Source organism: Podarcis melisellensis (genome assembly GCF_964234715.1).
Source record: "Podarcis melisellensis genome assembly, chromosome: 9".
NCBI lineage: Eukaryota > Metazoa > Chordata > Lepidosauria > Squamata > Lacertidae > Podarcis > Podarcis melisellensis.
Genome location: NC_138541.1, coordinates 52845785 through 52870665, shown reverse-complemented (window position 1 = coordinate 52870665; position 24881 = coordinate 52845785). Strand labels below are relative to the sequence as shown.

The 24881-nt window shown below is 43.5% G+C and overlaps 1 long non-coding RNA gene across 1 annotated transcript; it reads left to right on the top strand.

Annotated features, from left to right (window-relative positions):
* The first annotated feature begins 3068 nt into the window (after positions 1 to 3068).
* Positions 3069 to 24526, top strand: LOC309378448. The gene is made up of 3 exons (XR_014172084.1): positions 3069 to 3127; positions 22925 to 23027; positions 24440 to 24526. It is a non-coding gene; the product is annotated as an uncharacterized lncRNA (long non-coding RNA).
* Positions 24527 to 24881: the final 355 nt, after the last annotated feature.

Genomic DNA, 24881 nt, shown 5'->3' with positions numbered 1-24881 from the left:
TACATCATGCATTAAACATGAAAACGTGGTTGGGAGTACTTTGCTGCTTTCATCTTAGTGAAAGGTAGCTGCTTTTTCAGCTCTTTCGGCAGATGTACCCTTTGAAATGTTGGGGGGGAAGCGTCCAGGCACATTATGATCTGTACACTCTCAAAATTACAGGTTGTTCCTCATTGTGTTATGAGAATAAGTATCGTACATATTGTTCTGAATAAAGATGGGAGACTTCAGTCCTAAACTTTAAAGGCACAAAGAGCCAACCACTGTTTTATGAATAGGCCATCAATATAATACTATTATATGTTGCTAGAACAATTATAATACTACTTTACTGAACTAATGAACTCCCAGGAAAGCCTTATGGGCTTTTCATACGTTGGTAAAATATGTACAGTATGTTGTCCGATACCATATCCCGATGTTAAAGGAATAAGTGCTGTCTTGAGTTATATTGAGCAATAATGTTTTATTTTTACACCCCCTGGCAAAGTCAGCCTTGTGAACTTGCCTCGTGAACTTTCCGCACTTTAGAACAGACTGTTCTTTAAAAATATATTTATCATGCCTCATTTTCCCAGAGACAAAAGTTGGGTTGGGGAGGCAGGGTACTTTCCCAACAGTATTCACTGTGTGAGGAAACTTTGCAATGGATCTGCCCAAATAATAGGAAGCAGTAGGAGTCAGGGAAAATGGAATAGTTGTATTTATTGGGAAACAATACCAGCTAAAGCTTGTTACACAAGTTAAGACTATGGTTCCAACTAGGTCTGACCAAACTATGGAGGGAGCCACACCCAGAGAGGGGAGGGGTGTTGCTAGTACAGACCAGGCATCTCTCTTAACAGACAAGTCACACGCACAACAAGGGGGACCCATTCACTTCAAAACATTATACAATTATTATTTTTGGTGTTGGCATTGAATTGCATCAGGAAAGGTCAGCCCAGAAAACGATAGGTGATTTTAAGCAAATGTGTAACAAAGGCACTATATAGGGAGACCTACATGGGATTATTCTTCAGGGCCATTCAGGGCCAGCCCAAGACACTTTGGCACCTGAGGCGAACCACAAAATGAGCACATAAACACGAGGGGAGAAGGGGTGAGTGAAAAGCTACATCAGGAACAAGCAGGGGGAATGAAGATCTGCATCGGAAACAATATCACCAGCGCCTTCTATTCTCCAAGAGGCCAAATAGTGTACCTCCATTGTCACTGCCACCTTAGCAGCAGTGGGTGATGCATTCATTGGAGACTGGATTTGCTGCCCCTGTGGATCTTGCTGCCTGAGGCGCTCGTCAAACCTTGCCTCATGGGTGGGCCGGCCCTGAGGCGACCTCTGTATCTTGATCATTCATTTCTTCTAAACACTGGCTGGTTTTGACAAAGAAATTTATACGCATAAGTACTAGATCTGTATGCTGAAGACACATATTCCTTGACTTTTAAAAAAAAATTATAATAGTAACCTCATCTGAAACTGCTCTAGTTTTTATAAGTTATTTATATTTCATCACAATAAATGTTTGCAAAAAAAACCAACAACACCTATTTTTTGACAAATTGATCTGAGTGAGCGCTTGAACTTTGTTGAGCATGTTGTTTGTCCCTTCACTGAAATACATTGAAGCCCTCACTGAAATGGTTCCCTTAAGTGGGGTTGCCATGGGGCAAGTCTGAGCAACATGCGGATGACCACACCAACTTCAGCTCATGAACTGTGCACTGTCGCTTGTTAGTAGCTCATTTCCCCTCCTTTCTTTTTGCTGGTTAACAAAACAACAACAACAACAAAAGGGAGGGGGCATCAAAGACATGGAAAGAGACAAAAAGTGGCAGTGGACCACAGTATGGCTCGGTCAATCCACATCATCAGCCATTAGTTGGCTTGTTTCTGAAGGTTTCCCTAACTTTCTTTAGAAATTGCTCAAGGGGGAAAGATTTCTAGAAACACGAGTCTGTTACTGTAATCGGACGTTACACATCTGAAGAGTCAGCAGCATTAGATTTTTTTTTCCCCAATAGGAGAGCTGCTGGAATATTTTAAGAAGCAGGTTCTGAATCTGAGTTAACATTGCTTCGACGCCTTTCTTATAGTTTCCAAATGGTCTTTGTTTGCTTGCCAAGTTTGTGCTGCTCTGCAGCCTGGGGGGGGGGGGGAGAGAAAGAGAGAGAGAGAGCAGACATAACTGGAATCCTTTCGAGGGGCAGAACTAATGGATGTATTTGAGAGTGGAGAAACATTCCGGACAATGCAGAGGGGGAAAAATAAAGGTAGTCCGAAAATAAAACATTTCAAAACATTTTGGCAGGCAAAAAGAACAGGGGATGGGAAAGGGGGTGGTGTATTGTAATTGCATGTTCTGGTGTTTTCCAGAATACATATTGATTTCTGGCAAGCCACAATGAGTTTGACAGGATACAATGAGAAATTTGGAACTAGTCTGAGTAAGAGGAGGATACCAAAACAGAACAGCAATTGGATTGTTCTAATTGCTCTTGTAGATACATGGCAAATTTTACTGCAGCCTATCCTAGACTGCTGTCCTCCAAATTACAATAAGCCCTCAACTAACGCAGGGGTTATGATCCGGGGGGGGGTCACACCTCAAGCCAAAATCATGTATAGCATACCCTCCAATATTTCTCCAGTGAAAATAGGGACATCTTAGGCTACATCAGGAAGCGTTCGTACGGATCCCCCAATCGTCTCACAGACTATTGACCTGTACACCACTAATCCGCTGCCACCAACCAGGTCCTCCCCGGTAAATCACTTAGTCTCGGTCAGGTTCTCAAATTAACAAAGAAGAGTGTAGTTTATTTCAGACACAAACAAATTTTAACTGCATTCCAAACATTGTTACTCTTTACCCTCTTAGTCTTATTTTATTCTGTCTCTATCTCTTCTACCTCCCCTCACACTTAAGAACCCACTGCACTAACTGTCTCTCTATTTCCAACTGCCTGCCAACTGATTTTCCAACTGCCTTTCCCAACCAACCAACCAACCAACCAGCCAACCAGCCAACCAACCAACCAACCAACCAACCAACCAACCAACCAACCAACCCACTAAAACCAACCAACTAACTACCAACAACGGGCTAAGCCCTTTTATATACAGGTAGGCTCCGCCTCTGGCTTTCCTATTGGTTTACATATTAACCCTTTCTCTCCCCTGTACAGACATTTTTCAAATGAACGGGCAAACGCCACAAGCATACCCTCCAACATTTCTCCAGTGAAAATAGGGACATCTTAGTCTACATCAGGAAGCTTCTCCCACATTTGATTTCCCGCAGACTTAAACGTCATATACAGATCAACATTGGTCACCTTGAGCCAATCTCTCTGCCTCACCTACCTCACAGGGTTGTTGTAAAGACTTCCTCCTGAGCAGACAGTGTAAGGCTCAATTTACAATAAAGAGAACTGCATGAAAATGATGTACCGTTGGTATCTGACTCTGGTAAAATTAGCCAAAATGTATAAAAACACCTCCAACTTATGCTGGAGGTGTAAAGATAAAGATGGTACTCCTTACCACATGTGGTGGAGATGTAAAATAGTAAAAAAAACTTCTGGGAAATGATATACAATGAATTAAAAACAAATGTTTAAGATAACCTTTATCAAAATACCAGAAGCCTTTTTACTAGGATTGATAGGAGATGAAATACCAAAAGAATTTAAAAGATTTTATTATTGTTATTTTTTTCCCCATGGTATAAAGATTTTGTATGTATGTGACAATAGCCGCAAGAATGTTACTTGCCCAGAAGTGGAAGGAAGAAAAAGTCCAGACCAAAGAAGAGTGGATAGCCAGGGTGATGGACAATGCCAAAATGGCAAAGACGACCATGAGGATCTAAGATGACAAGAAATTTGTGGGGAAAGTTTATAGAATATCTTAAGGACCATTCTGTATACTTAAAAATATTAGCAGGGTTATTGTAACATGTATAATGTAATATTAGTTAAAAGGAGGGGGGTGATAAAATAAATTAGAAAAATGTAATTACATGCAAAGAAATAAGGGAAAATTTGGAAATTGGGGGGGGGGGGTCCAAGGGATTCAAGTTATTCCAGAAGTGTAAAATATGAAAATGATGTTAAGTTATCAAAATTCTGTTTTTAAAAAATTAAAATAAAATATTCAAAAGAATAATACAATAAAGGAATCAATACTCTTCACATTTCCTAAGATATGGCTGACTTTTCCTCTTTTCCAAGCTAAACATACCCAGCTCCTTCAAGCGGTTTTTGTAAGGCTTCATTTCCAGACCCTTGATCATCTTGGTTGACCTCCTCTGCACACGTTTCAACTTGTCAACATCCCTTCTTAAATTGTGGTGCCCAGAATTGGACACAGTATTCCAGGTGTGTTCTAACCAAGGCAGAATAGAGTGGTACTTCCCTTAATCTGGACACTATACTTCTAGCCTAGAATAGTGTTAAACTGCATCACACTGTTGACTCATGTTAAGTTTGTGGTCCACCAAGATTCCTAGATCCTTTTCGTGTACATTTCTAGTAAGCCAGGTGTCCCCCATACTATAGTTGTGCATCTGGTTCTTCCTGCCTAAGTTCAGAACCTTACATTTGTCCCTGCTGAAATTCATTTTGAATTTTCTCATTGCTGGTTAAAAAAACAAAACTCATCTGAGGTTGCCATGAAAACTAAAACCTAAAAAAACCCCCCACCTTACAATGGTATTATCAGCAATCATTTTAATAAGATCCTTTGTGCATCTAGAGAATATTTTAAGAGCATTAGCAGAATAGAAAGCCTGTCAAGGAACATCAGCAAACAAGAAGGGATACTAAACCCTATCTAATCCCTCATTAATGCATGTTGCTGGGTTATGGGTAATCTGAATCTTTATGCTTGACAGCTTTTAGGGAATCAAATACACCGTAAGGATCAGAGGATGGGGAGACAAACTTTATGACAGCCAGGACTTTTCACTTCCAGCCAGTTACTTCAAATTTGACCCCAATCACTCAGTAACATTTGGGATAATTCCCCACCTTCCTTTTAAAGTAACCTAATGATTGTTCTGCAATTTATGTGTTTCTAGGGGACAGGAAGCCCCGTTGGAACTGGCCGCAGTAACTGCAGTTCATAGGACATGTCTGCAAGGCAGATTCCCACGATCTCATTCATGCACATGGGAAATTCATCAGTAGGGCTGCATGTACTCTGTGAATTCTGTGCAAAAACATATCACGGTACTGGAAAAGTTTTACTGAGCCTGATTCTGATATTTGGAAACACTATCATGACCCTGAAATGGAACAGATACTGAGGTCCCCTGGAAAATTACATGTCTCAGGGCTTCTTGCTGATTTGTGCATGTCCCAAAAGTTATGCTATTGTCCAAGCCCGAGGACAGGGGTGCCAACATGAATAAAATATGGGGGGGCAGATAAGCCCCACCCCACACAATCGATCACATGATGTGGTGCACACACATTTGAATGGTAATGCCCATCAACTTGGGGAGAGGACCCAGCTCCCTCAAATATTCTATTGTGGGGGCAGAAGACCCCGCGGCCCCTAGGAGTTGGCTCCTCTGCTTGAAAATAACTTGGAGGGGGGGAGACATGGTGCTCAATTTGTATTGCAGACAAGCCTTACTAGCAGAACCTCTCATTCCAAGCTAGAGAAGATAACATTCTGAGTCATGCCAGCATTAACTTCAGCAAATCACTACAGTACTTGTAAATTCAGGAAATGCAGCAGATATTCTTAGCCAAAATGTGGCAGTGAAATTCAGGTTCCAAGAATAAAATCAGTAATTAGTTAGGTGTGACCTTCAGCATGTGTAATGCGTGTGCTTCACACAGAAGAGAATATGTTGAGTGGGATGGAAACAGGGATGTGTGACAGGGTGAAGCCAGGGGTGGGTGGGTGTGAATGTTAAGTTGTTCTTAGCTAGGTTTTTTTTTGTTTTTGTTTTTTGTTTGCAGGAGCTATCCTGCCAGGATTTTACCATCCGCACAAATCTTCATGGACATACTGATGCCAAGAGGGATGTATGCGGATCCCTCCATCTGAGAATGTTTCTTAGTTGTGTTTATAATAAAACAAGTGCTATTACAAAGCTAGCTACAAGATATCCACGTTCTTTGCAAGGCTTCTCTTATGGTGCTGAGCATAAGAGCATAAAAATAAGCCTCCATTTTTCATCTCTCTTTTTGTCATCTCTAGGAAAGCGTTGCTTGAAGGGAACTTTGGAACATTTGGGGGAAAGATTTTCGCAGCAAAGCTGTCATAACCAGTGGGTGTGAGCTTGCTTTAGAAAATAACCTTCTCTTCCATTCCTAGTGAAGAGGCACATTTATGTCCATGGACGTTGGTTCCAGGTTTCTGTAAAGTAAAGGTAAAGGGACCCCTGACCATTAGGTCCAGTTGTGACTGACTCTGGGGTTGCGGCGCTCATCTCACTTTATTGGCCGAGGGAGCCGACGTACAGCTTCCGGGTCATGTGGCCAGCATGACTAAGCCGCTTCTGGCGAACCAGAGCAGTGAACCAGAAACGCCGTTTACCTTCCCGCCAGAGTGGTACCTATTTATCTACTTGCACTTTGACGTGCTTTCAAACTGCTAGGTTGGCAGGAGCAGGGACCAAGCAACAGGAGCTCACCCTGTTGCGGGCATTCGAATCGCCGACCTTCTGATCGGCAAGTCCTAGGCTCTGTGGTTTAACCCACAGCACCACCTGTGCCCCCCAGGTATCTGTAGGTTTACCTAAATACCATTTTGATGGTTTTGTGTGAGCACTGATTGGTAAACTGCCAGGGGAAAAAAAGAAAATTATCTCCTGCCTGTTTCTCTCTCCTGTGCACAGAAGTCATTACTCTGTTCTAACAAGAGAGGCTTTGTGGATTTTTCTCTCTCTTCAGAATTCCCAAGTTTCATTCCAAGTCCTGTGGCAGCTAATCATGACCGTGGTCGCTGATAAGAAACCATAAATTGTTAGAGCCCCTCATGTCCAATAGGTATATTCCAGTTCTCATCGCCGGGCTCTGCATTCTACACATTATTGTTCACAGATGGGAGTTGTCAGACTCTGTCAGCCCTCTATGCATGCTGAGAGAGTCACATCCGCTGCATTCCTGGAATTTATGGTGGCCTGGGCTTCACCTTGTAGGGTCCTTGCATCAATTACATGTCACATCACTTTGGTCTCACCCTACCCTAAAATACTTTCACCCACTTATGGGCATTCCAGTTAGGAGGGACAAGCCACTGAGTTATTACAATGTAAATATTTTAATAGACTCAGGGTGGGACATGGGGGGACTATTGTAGCTTTAAACTGTCATTAATATGATAAAATTGATAAGTAAAAGTTAATGGAATATTTGGGTGTTGTTGTTTTTTGTTAAACTTTATTTAACTTCATGGCACAGGGAAGTACAGTGGTACCTCGGGTTACATACGCTTCAGGTTACATATGCTTCAGGTTACGGACTCTGCTAACCCAGAAATAGTACCTCGGGTTAAGAACTTTACTTCAGGTTGAGAACAGAAATTGCGTGGTGTGGTGTGGCAGCAGCGGGAGGCCCCATTAGCTAAAGTGGTGCTTCAGGTTAAGAACGGACCTCTGGAACGAATTAAGTTTGTAACCAGAGGTACCACTGTAGATGCATATCCCTTAAATCAGGCATACACAAACTCAGCCCTCCAGATGTTTTGGGACTACAATTCCCATCATCCCTGGCCACTGGTCCTGTTAGCTAGGGATGATGGGAGTTGTAGTCCCAAAACAGCTGGAGGGCTGAGTTGGTCTATGCCTGCCTTAAAGCTTTGGCTAGCACTGTCTTATGAGACTGCTATGTATTCAGCACTGGTCTCCAATGGAAATTTGTGAGGCAAGGACTACCTGCCACAGTGGCAATCCCATACCTCCAAACAGTATCAAACATCAGGAGAAAACAAGAAGAGCCCATTTAGAGCAGCTAGAAGACCTGTCCAGTCCTGTATTCTGTTTCCACAGTGGTCAATCAGATTTTTGTTTATTTTTTGAATCTCCCTCAGTGGCCCATTGTGTCCAACATCCTGTTCTCACAGTGGCCAAGCGGATGTTCCCCAGGAACTGGTATTCAGAGGCATAGCATGCTGCCTGTGATACTGGAGGGTAATATAATCAATATGACTAGTAGCCTTGTCTGCCATGAATTTGTCTAATCACCTTTCAAAGCTGCCCAGGTAGGTGGCCACCATTACCCCTTCTGGTGGCAGATTTCATGGTCTAACTAGACCAGTGTTTCCCAACCTTGTGCCTCCAGCTGTTTTTGGACTACAATTCCCATCATCCCTTGCCACTGGTCTTGCTAGTCAGGGATGATGGGAGTTGTAGTTCAAAAACAGCTGGAGACACAAGGTTGGGAAACACTGAACTAGACACTGTGTAGAAGTTCTTTCTTTTCCTTGATCTGACTCTCTCAGTGCTCACCTTCATTTCTTCTAGTATTATGAAAGAGCACAGTCCCCATGGAATCCATACAATGTTTATAATACACTGGTACCTTGGTTTATGAACTTAATCCATTCCGGAAGTCCGTTCTTAAACCAAAACCGTTCTTAAACTGAGGCACGCTTTCCCTAATGAGGCCTCCCACTGCCGGTGCCCTTCCACTGTTTGGATTCTGTTCTTAGATTGAGGTAAAGTTCGCAAATCGAAACACTGGTTTTGCGGAGTTCGTAAACCGAATCGTTCTTAAACAGGACTGTTCTTAAACCGAGGTACCACTGTAATAATAATTTATAATTATTATAACGCCACTCTAGGCGACTCCCAACAGAATAATAATAATAATAATAAAGCGATAAAACATGAAAAGTAAAAAACTTCTCTAAGCAGGGCTGCCTATTGTTCATGCCTCCCTTGCTCACATTATTTTCTAAGCTGCAAGCCTTTATGTAAGCGTGCACAGAACTATCATCTTAATACAGGCCTAGTTTAAACCATCCTGTCATCAGTCAAGAAAATCCCTTGACTGGGCGGCTTTACCTTACTGTCCAGGTCTCTGAGTATTTGGAAGAACAGTTTGAGAAGAACCAGATGTCTGTTCATTAGAACTTGGTGTCCTTTGGGGAATCTAGCTGTGCAACAGTTTCCCAGTGCTTGTATTGCTTTGAACCCAGGCCTTTGAACCAATTGGCACCTGTGATGTGAAATGGGATGGAGAGTCTAGGAAGATCATCACATTGTTCGAGCTCAGCGTTACATGTTCTAAGGCTGCAGTGGCTGTGAACTATTGACTGAACAAGAATGCCATAAATCCATTTTTGGACATGAGCTTTTTTCTTAAATGCCTGGAAGGGAAAGCCTTGGGTTGTATCATTCAGGAAATAGTTCTCTAGAAAGCACCACACCTTGATGCCTTTGCCACCTCTCTGTTGTGGAACAACACATGACTAAACACAGAATGATTCTCACAAAACTCTGGAGGGACCTTACCAGAGAGTCTGCTGCCACTGTGTGTTAAGCTGTGGTCTTTGTTGTTTCAGCGTCTCACACTTAGTTGTATTGGACTTGCTTCTATATTCGGGTAACCAACTATATTCGGGTAAACAACCTTTTCTTCAACAGGAACACAGTCTATGCCTTTATCATCTGCATCTTAGGAAGAAATATAACAGGTGCACGTTTTTCCAGCTGTGATGGGAAAATATCCATTTGCCCCCATGCAGCTATTGGGAATGTTCAGCCAGATGTGTGTTTGTGCACACACAAAATGTTACTTGTCAAAGTCAGTTGCCTGCCTGAGCTACCCCTTGAGGTATGGTTCAACCATATTTGAAGGTGCTTTGAAGAGAGATACCTTTGCTGAAACCTGGTCCCCGGGGAAGAAGATAAGATGTCTCTCCCACCAACTACTCAAATTTCTGTATATTAATGTCTTAAGAATATGCTTGAAATGACACTACAAACTCAATGTCAAGTTTTCTGTGGAGATTGTATTATATAACTAGACTTGTACCCAGTTATTGTCATTAAAAGTTTTATTATTTTGGAAAATGACAATTTTATTGCACAAAAAAAGTCAGTTGCCTATCAGTACCTGTTGTCCTTAATCAATAGCCAGGCCATATCCAAACACAGTGGAAAAGCAGGTTTATGCTTCTTTTACAGAAGAGTATGACTCATGGCGGGACGCGGGTGGCGCTGTGGGTAAAACCTCAGCACCTAGGGCTTGCCGATCGCATGGTCGGCGGTTCGAATCCCCGCGGCGGGGTGAGCTCCCATCTTTCGGTCCCAGCTCCTGCCCACCTAGCAGTTCGAAAGCACCCCTAAGTGCAAGTAGATAAATAGGTACCGCTTTATAGCAGGAAGGTAAACGGCGTTTCCGTGTGCTGCACTGGTGCCGGCTCGCCAGAGCAGCTTCGTCACGCTGGCCACATGACCCGGAAGTGTCTCTGGACAGCACTGGCCCCCGCCTTTTAAGTGAGATGGGCGCACAACCCTAGAGTCGGACACTACTGGCCCGTACGGGCAGGGGTACCTTTACCTTTTTATGACTCATGGCAATAGCCCATGCAACTTCATCTCTTGTCACAATACATTTTCTCACCACTGCAGTTAACTGCTGAAGATAGGATACTATAAATATTATTAGCGGGGGGGGGGGGGGCTCCTCCCGCCTGAGCTTATCCAAAAGCAAACAAATACATTGAAACAGTGGTTTGATAAGGGATATCTTGACTAAATGCAAAAACCTCTTTTCAAACAACAACAACAACTAATCAGAACTATGGTTAAAAAAAATAAAATAATGCATGGATTTCTTCAAGAGCACAGATAAGCCACCAATCTTTATTTAGCTTTTTCTTGGGCAGCTGCCGTCAAGAGAAAATTCACAACAGCATCTAAAGGTTGAGTCATATTGCGCTGTCATTCAGAAGAACAGATGATTTATATAACAGTCATTAATGACAGGCTAACAATAGCAGCAGCAGCAAACTCTGAAGAACGGTTCTGGGAATGCAATGCCAAGCATTAAAAAGATCAGCTTGTAAACTATCAGGAGGTCAACCGAATCTGTGCTTATAGAGCTCTTTCCATTGCTATAGCAGGCACTATTGATGGACAGCAGCAGTCACGAATTAGGGGAGTATGAAAAGAAGTGTCCTTAAACTGAGTGCAGGGCCTCATGGGTGAGCTCTGAGTCAGGTAGTGCACAGAGTACAGTGCACTCTGTGTGCATTTTAATTGCGGGATACTGGATCCTTTTTGCATCAGCTTTTACCTGCATGTAGAAACCTGTTTCCCCACCAGTGGCATAGTGGGAGGGAGAACACAGGGGGGGTTGCCCCAGGGGCAAAATTGTTAGGGGATGCAAAATTTCAACACCCGGTGCTACCTCAATACAGCTGCGCCCTTCTGTCACTGGGTTCCATTGAAAATGGCTTCTCCTTCCGAACCAGAGAGTGACCTCTCCAAACAATGGAATGACTCTTCTTTTCTTATCTCTGTGTCTGCGATCTCCTGGGTGACACAGATGTTTCCCTCCCCCCCCCCCCCGTGTGGCCCCGGGCACAGACATGTTATGCCACTGTTCCTCACATTAGGGTCTTTATTAGCTTGAGGTCCAAACTACACACAGGTCCCCTCAGAGACAGAGAGAGGCCCAGGCCATGCCCACCTTTTGAGGCTCATGGGGACATGTTAAACTGGTGCTTAGAGGCAATGATGGGCTGGTTGTGGGCCAATAAGCTGAAGCTGAAGTTTGAAAAGACAGGTGGGTTTTGTGCCCCAGCTGTGGGAAGTGGGGAGAGGGTCTGTTCTGGACAGGGGTGCATCCCTCTGAAAGGAGCAGGTCTGCAGCTTGGGGTGCTCCTGAATTCAACATTGTCACTAGAGGATCAGGTGACCTTGGTGGCTAGGAGTGGGTCACCAACTCTGGGTGGCTTCCAACACACATAAAAACATCATCAAACATCAACCATCAAAAATTTCCCCAAACTTCAAATGTCTTCTAAAAGTTGTGTGGTTATTTATCATCATGTCATCGGATAGGAGGGCATTCCACAGCCGAGAAGGCCCTTTGCCTGGTTCCCTGTAGCTTCACTTTTCACAGTGAGGGAACCGCCAGAAGACCCTCAAAGCTGGACCTCAGTGGATCTGGAGTACTACAGCCCAGACACAGACTTACCATCCCAAGAAGAACTAAGTCTGAGAGTTTTTCTGCCTTAGGCCAAAGAGACAATGAAACCCTTCCCTCAAGTCAATATTCACAGGACTCGTGACTGGCCAAATAATTCTGGCATGTGACATGGAAAGTACCCTAAAAGCCTTATTACTAAATATAGTAATAAATCAAATATGTAACAATTTGCTGTCCTTTCAGGACACCCCAAATCTGCTGCCTGATGCAACTGACTCATTCTACCTAATGGTAGGGCAAAACCCCATGGTATCTGCCAGTGGAAGTGGGCAGGGAAGATAGATGAGAGCAAGAATTGATGTCTGAGTGGTGCAGCAAGGTTTTTACATTAGTAGTCTTAGCCAGGAACAGCCACCATTTGGGCTCCATTTTAGGCAACAAAATGTCTTTGGGCACTGCAAGCAGCTCAACTGTTCCATTTTATAAATACGATGTAGCATCTATCTAGTGATACAGTGGAATCATTGTGCTGTGTAGCAGATTTCATGCTGACATGCACACATTCTTCAGGTGCAACAGGACAAAGAAACTGAGAGTTTATATAAAGAAGACTTGTGCAGGTGCAGAGGTGAATGTATTGGAGCTGCATTCTTCTCTGATATGACGGCTCTCTTTGTATCGCAGCTACACACAAACGCAGAAACCACTGCGTTCTAAGCAACTCTGTATAAAATAACGGCACTTGTCAATATGAACAGTAACAATTTTTGAAAGTCACATTGTGCTTCCTTGTCTTGCCAATTTAATTATTATTATTATTTTTTACAAACCAACCATTGTTGAACAATCTGTGCATGAAACAGAATTTAGCAGTGTAAAGTAAAACAAATACGAAACCCCTGAGATTTACTCAGAAGCCCTTATCTTGGTTTCCTCGCATATGGGAGGTGGGATTGCTTGATGACGTTTAGTCAATATACCATATTTTTCCGTGTATAAGACTAGGTTTTTTAACCAAAAAATTAGATTTAAAATTGGGGCTCATCTTATACATGGGTAGTGTTGAGGGGTGTTTTCTTAATTTGGAGTCCCCCTAAAATAGAGGGTGTCTTATACATGGGAAAATATGGTAGGCCCAGATGGGTATGAACCAATTTGGATGGAGTCAGTTCCAAATTGACTCCATCCAACACACCAGCTTAACTCAGCATGACTTCTGCAGTTCCACTTTTCCATTTGGCCACCTATCCTCCTTTTCTGTTAGCACATTATTTTATTCAGTTGCAGCTTCTGCAATGTTCTATGGGATTTGCACCTAGCAGCAGCATATTTATCTCCTTCTACAATGCCAGTATCTTGGGTGAAAGTTTGGCAGCTACCAGGTGAGAGCTGGGAGGGTCCACCCCTTTCTGTGTGTAACTTTTGAGAGAACCCTTCTTTCCTTCCTTCCTTCCTTCCTTCCTTCCTTCCTTCCTTCCTTCCTTCCTTCCTTCCTTCCTCCCTCCCTCCCTCCCTCCCTCCCTCCCTCCGTTTTTGTTTTTATTTAGTTTCTTTTCTTTTATTGTATTATGAAAAGGCTTTAATACAAATTGTTTTTTAAAAAGAGACTTGCTATTTGCTGTAGTGGATATTTGGCAGTGTGTGTGTTTGTCATTCATATCTGGAATCATGGATCCATTCTCCTCTTTGTGGGGTATATTTGTGACTTTGTCCATGCTTTCTTTTGTACTCTGACTCCTGCCCACTCGTGAACAGTGTCATGATCTTTTGTAAAGGAGTGCAAACAACAACAGCCCACTGAAAATAAGTGTGTGTGTGTGTGTTTCGGAAAGGAGAGATCTTCACAAAAACACATCTGGTAATGCTCCACTTATTTTTGCCCTCTATATTCCTTTCTTAATGTATCAAGATGAAAATAATCTTGAGCGATCACATCGGTGAGTCATCTGCCCTGACTATAGCAAATGTGGTCATCTCCTAAGTTGTTGTTTTGAAAATCCCCATCAGTAATGGCTTACTTGTGTTTCTAAAAAGCCCAGAACATCCATGTTTTTAATGTCACAATGATTTGGTGCGAAGGCACTATGTATGAATGACAATGCTGTAATGTGAACTACAGGGGAGGAGGAATCCCAAAAACCTTTCAAGAAACGTACATGATACTCCAGTCTTGATAATGTCTTACCATTTTGACATTAAAAGTTGTAGAATAAGCTAACTGGAAAACCCCATGATTGTTGGATTCCCTGATCCCTGGACTGCCTGACCATGCAGACTGGTGTTCGCCTGACCCTAGGACTGGACCTGACTTTGGATGCTGAGTCAATTACACCTCAGAGACTCTTCTGTTTGTCTGGCCTCCCACTCCATCAAGTCCTGTACATTGTTGCTCAGCAACGAGACGACGACAGGGAGCCACACCCATTGCTCCACCTGCTTTTGCCTATGGCTTTACCCACTGCCATCACATGGCTCCCAGGAGGTTGCCCGAGGAAAATGTGGCCCACAGGCTGAAACACCTAAACACCTCTCACCTATGCACTGGTCCAGTACAGCTTCAGTATACCAGTATCTGCTAACCACTGGGATACGAGACACTGGCTTGTGAATGTTGTAGAGGAGGGGTGAGGAAAGGAACTCAAACACATCAGAATAATAACCACTGATGGGTTAATATGTTTTCACGGTTGCCCTGAGGGCTCCCTAAGAGCACTTCTGGAACCATAGAAGCTGGTCCCTTTAATACCTGAGCAAAAATGGGAATTTCAGCAGATGTAGTTTGTGTATCCTGAAACTTTGACCTACCTGGTGGCAAGTCAGTATGTCCAGGGTCAGCCCAAAGTCCAAACCGAGGCACAGCCCTGCAGAGATCCTGAAGCATCCAAACTGAGGTTCAATCAACATGGGCAGTTGAGCACACACAGCACCTCAGCTCTGCTGTGTTGTATACTTGCATGCTGAGGCATGTGACCCTCACCTGTTTTGGACCTAATCCAGCTGAGGAATCACACTCCTCCTCCCAGAGCTAGCAAGCACCCCTGGCCAGCTAGGGAGCTGGGCTGTGGCCCCTTGCCTGCCTCAGCCTCCTAAAGTGTCCCTCCCACTGCTCCCTATGCCTCAGAGAACATGTTTGGGCAGACAGGGGCCCTTCTGTCTTGGTTCCCCCATTCCCTCACCATCACCCTGCAAGTACTTTCTTCTCCATCCCCTGCTTGCCCTGGTGTGCCCTCACTGGGATCCTCTTCCTCATCCCCGTTGTCCTGTCAGTTCATGACATCTTGTGACAAGCTAGGCCACCTGAGAGTCACTCTTCCGCAGGACCACGAAAGGTGCAGGAGTGCAGTCCTGCTTTGCAACTGGCCAGTCTGCCTCCTCCACAGTGTCTGATGCTAGAAATGTCCCCATTTTCCGCTTTCAAAACCGTGTACAGTGATACCTCTGGTTACGTACTTAATTCATCCTGGAGGTCCGTTCTTAACCTGAAACTGTTCTTAACCTGAAGCACCACTTTAGCTAATGGGGCCTCCTGCTGCCACCGCACTGCCGGAGCACGATTTCTGTTCTCATCCTGAAGCAAAGTTCTTAACCTGAGGTACTATTTCTGGGTTAGCGGAGTCTGTAACCTGAAGCGTATGTAACCCAAGGTACCACTGTATGGGGAAAGGTTTCCAATGCTTTCAGAAGCAGGCCATAAATTCATTTAGGATTCAGCCCTTCCTTTGCTACTTCGCAAAGAAATTCCCCATTTCTCACCGGCTGTTTTGAGAGCTGTGAAAATATACAGTGACATGTGTGAAGCCGCAAATCTGCCTTTTGCACAATTTGTACCGTCTGCAGCATTTGCAGCATTCTAGGTGTGCAGGATTGTGTGCTTTTATTTATATATTGTATCCGTGTGTACACCAACCCGCTTGCCGCCCAGGGACAGGTATCACCCCCTCCCTTTCAACTCTTTAGGCTTTTGTTCTGAAGCTGGAAGAAGAAGAAATCAAAATTAATATCTCTCTGTGTAAGCAGATCTGGCTGCGTGAATGTTCATCAGAAGCATAATTGGAAGCAGCGGGGATTCTGCACTAGAGCAATCTGGGATTGTCGGCACCTAAGGAGAGCCTGAGGCCAGGTGTCAGAGCACGAAAAACAAGCATCTCCTGGTGCTTATATGAAAAATATGCTCTTAAATTAGAGTTGCAAGCACTGAAAAATACTGGCCATGAGAGATCAGGTACACTACGGAGAAGGGAGGACCTCAGCAGAAGCTCTGACTGCCCCATTTCCCTCTTCTACATAATTATTTTTTTAATTATATTTGCATCCCGCCCTTCATCCAAAGGTCTCAGGGATGTGCACAGCATAAAAACAGAACAAAATCACAAAGTACATAAGAAAAGCAAGAACAAGAACAAAAAGATAAACCTCCCACAAACAGATTTAAAAGGATGTAGACTTATAAATCAGCCAAAGGCCAGGTTGAAGAGGAATGTTTTTGTCATTGTACACCTAAACATGTATAATGAAGGCGGCAGGCAAACCTTCCTGGGGAGAGCATTTCACAAATGGGGATGCACTGCAGAAAAGGCCCGTAGTTGTGTAGCCACCCTCTGGACCTCTTGTGGAGGCGGCACATGAAGAAGAGTATTAGATGATTCTCACAGGGCCCAGGCTGATTCATACAGGGAGAGGTGGTTCTTGTAGTATTGCAGTCATGAGCCTTTAAGGCTTTTTAGGTCAAAACCAGCACTTTGAATTGTGCCCGGAAACTAATTGGCAGCCAGTACAGTCAGGCCAATATCGGTGTAATATGCTCAAACTGCCCTGCCCCATTGAGCAACCTGGCCAACGAATTCTGCACCAGTTGAAGTTTCTGAACAGTCTTCAGAGGCAGCCCTACTTATGACGTGTTGCAGTAATCTAACCTAGAGGTTACTGGAAGAAGAAGAAGGAGGAGGAGGAGGAGGAGGAGGAGGAGGAGGAGGAGAGTTTGGATTTGATATCCTGTTTTATCACTACCCTAAGGAGTCTCAAAGCGGCTAACATTCACCTTTCCCTTCCTCCCCCACAACAAACACTCTGTGAGGTGAGTGGGGCTGGCCCAAGGTCACCCAGCAGCTGCATGTGGAGGAGCAGGGAAGGGAACCCGGTTCACCAGATTACAAGTCTACCGTTCTTAACCACTACAGCACACTGGCTCTCTCTATACTGGAGTATAGACAACAGAAGATGGGGGTGCAGCTGGATCACCAGCCTAAGCTGATGGAAGGAGCTCAGTGTCTATGAGTCTACCTGAGCCTTAAGCAACAGCGAAGGATCTAGCAATACCCACATGCCATGTACCTGTTCTTGCAGAGGAGTGTAATGATTGAATGTATTATGCCCCAGTACTTACAAACCTGACCTTAGCAGGTCAAAAGTCCGCTTATTGCAACAATATCTACAACCTCGACCTCCAAACCAGCTAACTTGGACCTGGGAAGGCTGCCAGCTTTTTAACCTACCCGGATGTTGAAGAGCAGCCTTATGGGCTGAGAATAGCCAACCGTGACATGCAAGCCAAACATGGCCCCAGCTGCTGCCTGTGTCCATATATATGAACACACATAAGGCTCCAACTTAATTGGCCAGGTTTCCAATTCACACACAGCAGCTTGGTGCATGGACAGATGTGTACACGCAGGTCCTCTTTCTCATGGCTGCTGAATGTGCAGCTGCTGGAGGCTTGACTAGCCAGAACCCTCCTTCTCCTTGCCCAATGGACACGTGGCGAAGGGAGGGTCTGGAGAAGGGTAATGTTTACCTCTTTTCTATGAAATACTTCCCCTGCTCATTTCTGCACACCAAAATGCTGTGGGCCAAGCCTTTCAGCCCCAGGCCAGTTGGTAAGCATACCCTTATGCCAGCTCTTGACTTAGGCCAGGCATAGGCAAACTCGGCCCTCCAGATGTTTTGAGACTACAATTCCCATCATCCCTGACCACTGGTCCTGCTAGCTAGGGATCATGGGAGTTGTAGACCAAAAACATCTGGAGGGCCGAGTTTGCCTATGCCTGACTTAGGCTGACCAAAGCTATACAATTATGTAATCCAAGAAGCACGGGCTTAATTGGTTTATGAGTTACAGCACTTTAAATTCTCTTCCAAGGAAGACTGAGTTGCTTCCATTATGACCTTCAGCCGGTGCAGAATTGTTCTGCAGATTCCACACCGGGCTCCTCTGTGTTCTCTCTTTAAACAATCCAGGCAAACACTTTGGTATTTGCTTTTCGCATTCCAGCACTAATTGTGTGTGTGTGTGGGGGGGGGTACTGTGGTTAGTTTCCATTATATGCAATGCTTTCTTTTTATTTAAAAGAGGTGTCAAATGGAGAAGGTCAAAGGATAATCACAAATTGTATATATAGTTAGGATGTACAGACAAGGCAATAAATTCAGGGTTCCTTCTTTCCCAGAGTGCAAAGGAAGACCATACAGAAGGTAAAAGATGACGATGGATTTGGTCCCTCTCTCCTTGATAAATGCTCCCAATTTCACCCTTGTCCCGTGGTTACTTCCATGGCAACTATGTTGAGGTTTAATGTTTCCACCCACAGATGCAACCTGCAACAATTGTTTCAGTTCTGCCACTTAAATACTGCCTTGGAGGATTGTACAATCTGCTGGTATGCCCCAAAGCCGCATGAATTTGCCTGACTTGCAATGCTCCTGCCAAGGGAGTAGGAGACCTGACTGACCAACTTGGCATCTAACAGGTAGGGCTAGCCACATGCACTGAATGACAGAAAAGGGCTGGAGCTTTCTTAGTAGCGGCAGTCAGGTTTAGAGTGAGAAATCTGACACATTCTTCAGTAACATGTTCACTATTTATATCTGTTAGGTATTGCAGTTCCTCATTGCAATAAAGTATTTATAGCTGGTGTTTCTGACTTGCTCTTGTATTCTGGTTTTATTTTTTTATCCACAGTTTTGTTGATCAGGGATTGAGCTTATTATTCTTTTTTAAACTGGGATTGTTGTTCACCTTGGGAGCACTGTTGTGAAGTCAAGGGGTGAGATAACAAATATTGTCATAAATAGATGCTATAAAAGATGGGTTTCATAATAGTAAAATGCACAGCTGAAACCATCCTAGTAATGCATTTGCCAATATTCCTTCTGGCATACTACTTCAAAACAATGTACCCTCCCTCCTCCAATTCCTTTCAGTCTCTAGTCTGTTGTTTTGAAGGACAAACATTGGTTAACTGCCATTTCCTTCCCCCCCACCAGACAATCTGTCAAGTTGTCCTCATTTTGAGTGAGAAACTTTACACAGCACATTAAATCTTGACTCCTCTAATACTTCTCCAATATCTTGGAATACATAAACACTGAGGAGGAGTGCTTGGTAGCTTTTTGGAGAGCAGCACACAATGTACTGTTTTGTATGCTGTCATTTAAATTAGGCCATCCTCTAAGAATGGGGTTATAGCTGAATTCACATCTGGAATTTATATCCAAGGGCTTGGCATGAGCCCTACTGCTCGCTTCTTAAATCCACCGATAAGACCCCATGGCTGCGAAGTTCTTGAAATAAGTGACATGCTTTGCTGTTGCACCATAGTTTAAATGAAATGCCAAATGTCTCGCAGGGATAGAAAACTTAATTTGCTTTTAAAGCATCAAGAGTCCACCAGACGAAACACATTAAAGGAAGGGGAGTCTTGGAGCCCATCAGTTCAAGATGTTTAAAACTTGTTCACGCAATTACCATTTCGGCTTGTGACGCGACTGAAAAGAAATTTAATGACGGACAAAGAAAACGAGCTTCGTTAGCCTAGGCCTGGCATTTTCCAAACTATTCAGATCTGAGAAACATGGTCACCACACCCCCAAAGGGCAGGCAATAGAGTGCTTTGTCCTCACCCCACTGAGGGAGAAAGAAGCCGTGAGGACAGAATTGGGGAAAGTAGCAAATAGAAAGGCAAAATACAGTGGAATCTCGATTCTTGAACATCTCTGTTGATGAACATTTCAGAACCCAAATGTCGAAAACCCGGAATTGCTTCCATTTTTGAACGTGTCTCGGAAGTTGAAAGGTTTCCGCTGTGTGTTTTTCAATTTTCTCAGTTGAATTTGCCAACAGCTCTTTGCGCCTCAGTTTTCTAATGGAAGTCGGACGGTCTTCCAGAACAGATTACGTTCGAGAACCGAGGTTCCACTGTACCCTCTTTGCTCTCCACATTTCTCCACTGCTTCTTCTTGAGAGCTGTTGTGGCATGGCGACTCTAGTTCCTACACCCAGACTGGCTACCAATTGTTGACTTGGCTCCTCACTCGGTTCTAATGATGGGTTCAGTTTCCACTGTCCTGCTGGCCAGAGGAGAGCTGAGGCCTGTACACCCCACTTCCCATTGCCAAGCAAAAGAGTGGCATTCAAGGAGTTTGATTAAAACAACAACAGGGAAATGGTGCCTGGGTTTTCCATGTGCCGTTTCTTTTGATTTGATCACTTCTGTTTTATTGATTGGGATTCTGATTGTTTGAAAAGGATCCAGGAGTCTTGGTTGACCACAAACTTGACGTGAGCCAACAGTGTGACGCGGCAGATATAAAAGGCCAATGCAATTCTGGGCTGCATCAATAGGAGTATAGCATCTAGATCAAGGGAAGTAATAGTGCCACTGTATTCTGCTCTGGTCAGACCTCACCTGGAGTACTGTGTCCAGTTCTGGGCACCACAGTTCAAGAAGGACACTGACAAACTGGAACGTGTCCAGAGGAGGGCAACCAAAATTGTCAAAGGCCTGGAAACGATGCCTTATGAGAACGGCTAAGGGAGCTGGGCATGTTTAGCCTGGAGAAGAGGAGGTTAAGGGGTGATATGATAACCATGTTCAAATATATAAAAGGATGTCACATAGAGGAGGGAGAAAGGTTGTTTTCTGCTGCTCCAGAGAAGCGGACACGGAGCAATGGATCCAAACTACAAGAAAGAAGATTCCACCTAAACATTAGGAAGAACTTCCTGACAGTAAGAGTTGTTCGACAGTGGAATTTGCTGCCAAGGAGTGTGGTGGAGTCTCCTTCTTTGGAGGTCTTTAAGCAGAGGCTTGACAACCATATGTTAGGAGTGCTCTGATGGTGTTTCCTGCTTGGCAGGGGGTTGGACTCGATGGCCTTGTGGTCTCTCCCAACTCTATGATTCTATGATTCTATGTTTGCTCTTACATCTGTAAGTCACTTTGAACAACTGCTTTGTGGCATGAAGAAGCAGTGCGCTATGTTCAATAGATATATAAATATCCTTCAGAGCTCTAAGCAGGGCTTTTTTTCAGCCTCAACTCACCAGAACTGAATTCTGGCACCTCTCAGGTGGAAGCCATTGCCATTCTACAAGACAAGGGAGGTGTTCATGGTGAGTTCCGGCACCTCTTTTCTTAGAAAAATAGCACAGGCTTCTAAGAAAGCAGCAATCACTATAGAAAATGTCACTTGCCAGTTTAGGCTGGGCAATATTGCTAAGCTTAACCTTATGGGTCAAGTCCCATTGCCCTCTTTACTAAAATGTCTCTTAAAAAAATATTTATGATTTTCTGTTATATATATTTCAATCGTTTTACAATCATTCTAACGTTTCAAAACTCGACTTCCTACTCCTCTTTCTGCAGTTCCTTAATTTATTTATTTTTACATTTCCTGCATATTCTCAACATTCTTTTTTTTTAATCTACTTTAAATATATACTCTTATGAAACTGCAGGTTATTGCAATAATCCTGCCAATATTCTGTTTACAGTTTGTTTGTAAATATTCCTTTACAGTGGTAGCTCGGAAGTCAAACGGAAACCAAGGCACGGCTTCCGATCAGCTGCAGGAAGCTCCTGGAGCCAATCGGAAGTGGCACCAAACGTTTGGGTTCCAAAGAACGTTTGCAAACCAGAACACTCACTTCCGGGTTTGCGGCGGTCGGGAGCCAAAACATTCGACTCACAAGGCATTCTGGATCTGACGTACAGCTGTACTAAACTGTGCTGGCTACTGTAGGAGTGAGATCTCTCACAAATCCCACTTTCCTTGCATCATAGTTGAGGAATTATTGTGTGCTAGATGCCATATTGAGACAATGAAATGTTTTCTCTGCCATGGATCAAATTATTAGCGATTGATTCTGTGATTCCCCTCCATGTGGCTTGTTTCTTGGGATTTTGGCCAACATGGAGGGATTTTTTATATATATCTTTAATATGGCCAAGCTAACTGTACCATTCTGGAGCTAGTGGAGTTGTAGCTAGCAGCCCAACACTGGCCTCACTTCCTTCAGAATTCCTTAGGCTAAGAAAACACTGCAGAATACTATTCAAAATCCCATTTCAAATTTATATATTTTCAAAGGGCTTGAGAATTGAGAGTTTATCGAACCTGTCCCAAAGGTATTTGCCACAGTGGATATTTGCCAGCTTAACAAGCAAGCAAGCAAGCATGATGCCAAGGTATGGGCTTCACAAGACTTAGAAAGCACTTCTTAATTAAATACCATGCTTGTCTGACAAGAAATGTAGCTATTTCACCTCTCTGAGCAATAAGGCAAGGCATTGTGAAGCTTATTCCCCACTCCCCGCAAGAATGCAGCAAGCACGTTCCTTGATACTCAATTATATGCAAAACTTTTTCAAGCAATCCAAGTGGTAAATCTAATCCTGAGGTAATAAAAGCATGGATAACTAATTTCAGGGTCTGACAGAGAGAGAAATGAATTCAGCTCTACCATTGTGGCTGTAACTGCTTAAAAATGTTCAGATTACAAGCAGCAATTCCCCTTCCCTCCAAGCCCCCTTCTCTACTCAAATTACTGCAGGACTGAGTCATCTAAGTATTGAAACCTGAACTATGAAGAAAATCAGTTGAATTAAAGAGAACCAGCAATAAGCAAGGTATGACAAGCATTCCATATTATGTAAGGCCTTTTTTTTGCCATAGGTACTTGTCATAGCGAGCATCTTAAAATGGTTTGGAAATGAATTGATTGCATCAAGGAATGAAGAGTTAAACTAACAAACATTTAGGTTGGCTTTTTTTTTTAAGTAATATATTTATTACAGTGTATTTGTTTCATAACATTTAATACAAAAGGTAAAACAATATAAACAAGAAAAATTATACCGATGCTTAAAAACATACAAAAGTTAAAATAACCTTGAATGTTGTGATACTGTTTTGAATTTGAAAACCTTAAGACATGCATTCATCTTCATAAACGTATTATTTGCATTAATAGCAAAAAGTCTATGAATAGCGTTGGGGAGGGGATAATGCACTAAGGATGAACTCAATGAAAAATGCAGAGACGCTGTAAATAACCAATGACAAGGGCTCAAGGATGTTGCTAATATTCAGCATGATTATACAGAGCCTTGTAAGCATGAATGGAATACAGTGAGCATACCAATCCAACGTCTGAAGCTCAGATTTGTAGGGGCACTGAGTAGCTTATTTTATCTCCCTGTCTTCATTTGAAAGCTGGAACTTGAGTTGGTCACTTGAAAGTGATGGAGCCATTTTCTCCATGTCAAAAAGCTGCCAAACAAAGTGGAATGCTTGTTATACCTTACCTATTGGCAGCTTTTTGGTTCTTTCAAACCATTGTCTTTCCATTTGCATCTCACTGTTGTTGGACTGCATAATAATTGTTCTCTGAAAGGTTGGTAGGAAGGTGCTGACAGGTTTTTAGCAGGTCAGGCTCAAACACTGAGCCCTTTTCCATGATTCTGACAAACAGGAATAATACATGGGTACTGTATGTACTGCATGGGATGCGGGTGGCACTGTGGGTTAAACCACAGAGCCTAGGGCTTGCCGATCAGAAGGTCGGTGGTCCGAATCCCCGCAACGGGGTGAGCTCCTGTTGCTCGGTCCCAGCTCCTGCCAACCTAGCAGTTCGGAAGCACGAAGTGCAAGTAGATAAATAGGTACCACTCCAGCAGGAAGGTAAATGGCATTTCCATGTGCTGCTCTAGTTCGCCAGAAGTGGCTTAGTCATGCTGGCCACATGACCTGGAAACTGTACGCCGGCTTCCTCGGCTAGTAAAGCAAGATGAGCACCGCAACCCCAGTCTCATCCGTGACTGGACCTAACAGTCAGGGGTCCCTTTACCTTTTTACTGCATGCCAGCAAAATGGAGCAGTTCATAACTTATCCATGTTCGGTGTTTGCAAAGTTTGATGAAAGAGGAATCATTTTTTTTGGGGGGGGAGTCAACTGATCTGATGTAGGTAAACATACTAAAGTCTTTAAGTCTCACTTTATCTGGAATTTATATGGAATTTCCCTCTGCTTGTTTTTCAGCAAAAGCAGGTTTTATTCCGCCGTGCTTGATGACGTCTGCTGCCAACAAGCTTTAGAAAGTTATGTGCACTTTTCAGAAAATGCTGTATTGATGCAAGTTAAGGTCATGTCTTACACCAAACAGATATATAAACAACCTTGACTTGGCTCTCTGTACATCCTATGTAAATTATGTAAATAAATTCTAAAGCCGAAGGCACTTGTTTTTGTGTGCTGCCTTGACTGTACAGAGACAAACGATCAAGAATAACCACTGTTCTTTATATACAGGGCATTTTTCCATAGTTGACTTAGACCGCTATCTTGACAGAGAATCCAAAAGATTATGTAAAGAAAACAAAGCAAGGGAAGCAGCCTCCAACAAAGCAACAGTCTGTGAAGTAAGGACACTTTCCTTGCCAAGAAAATCTATTACTTACTGCTTTTTCTCCAGGGAGTGCTG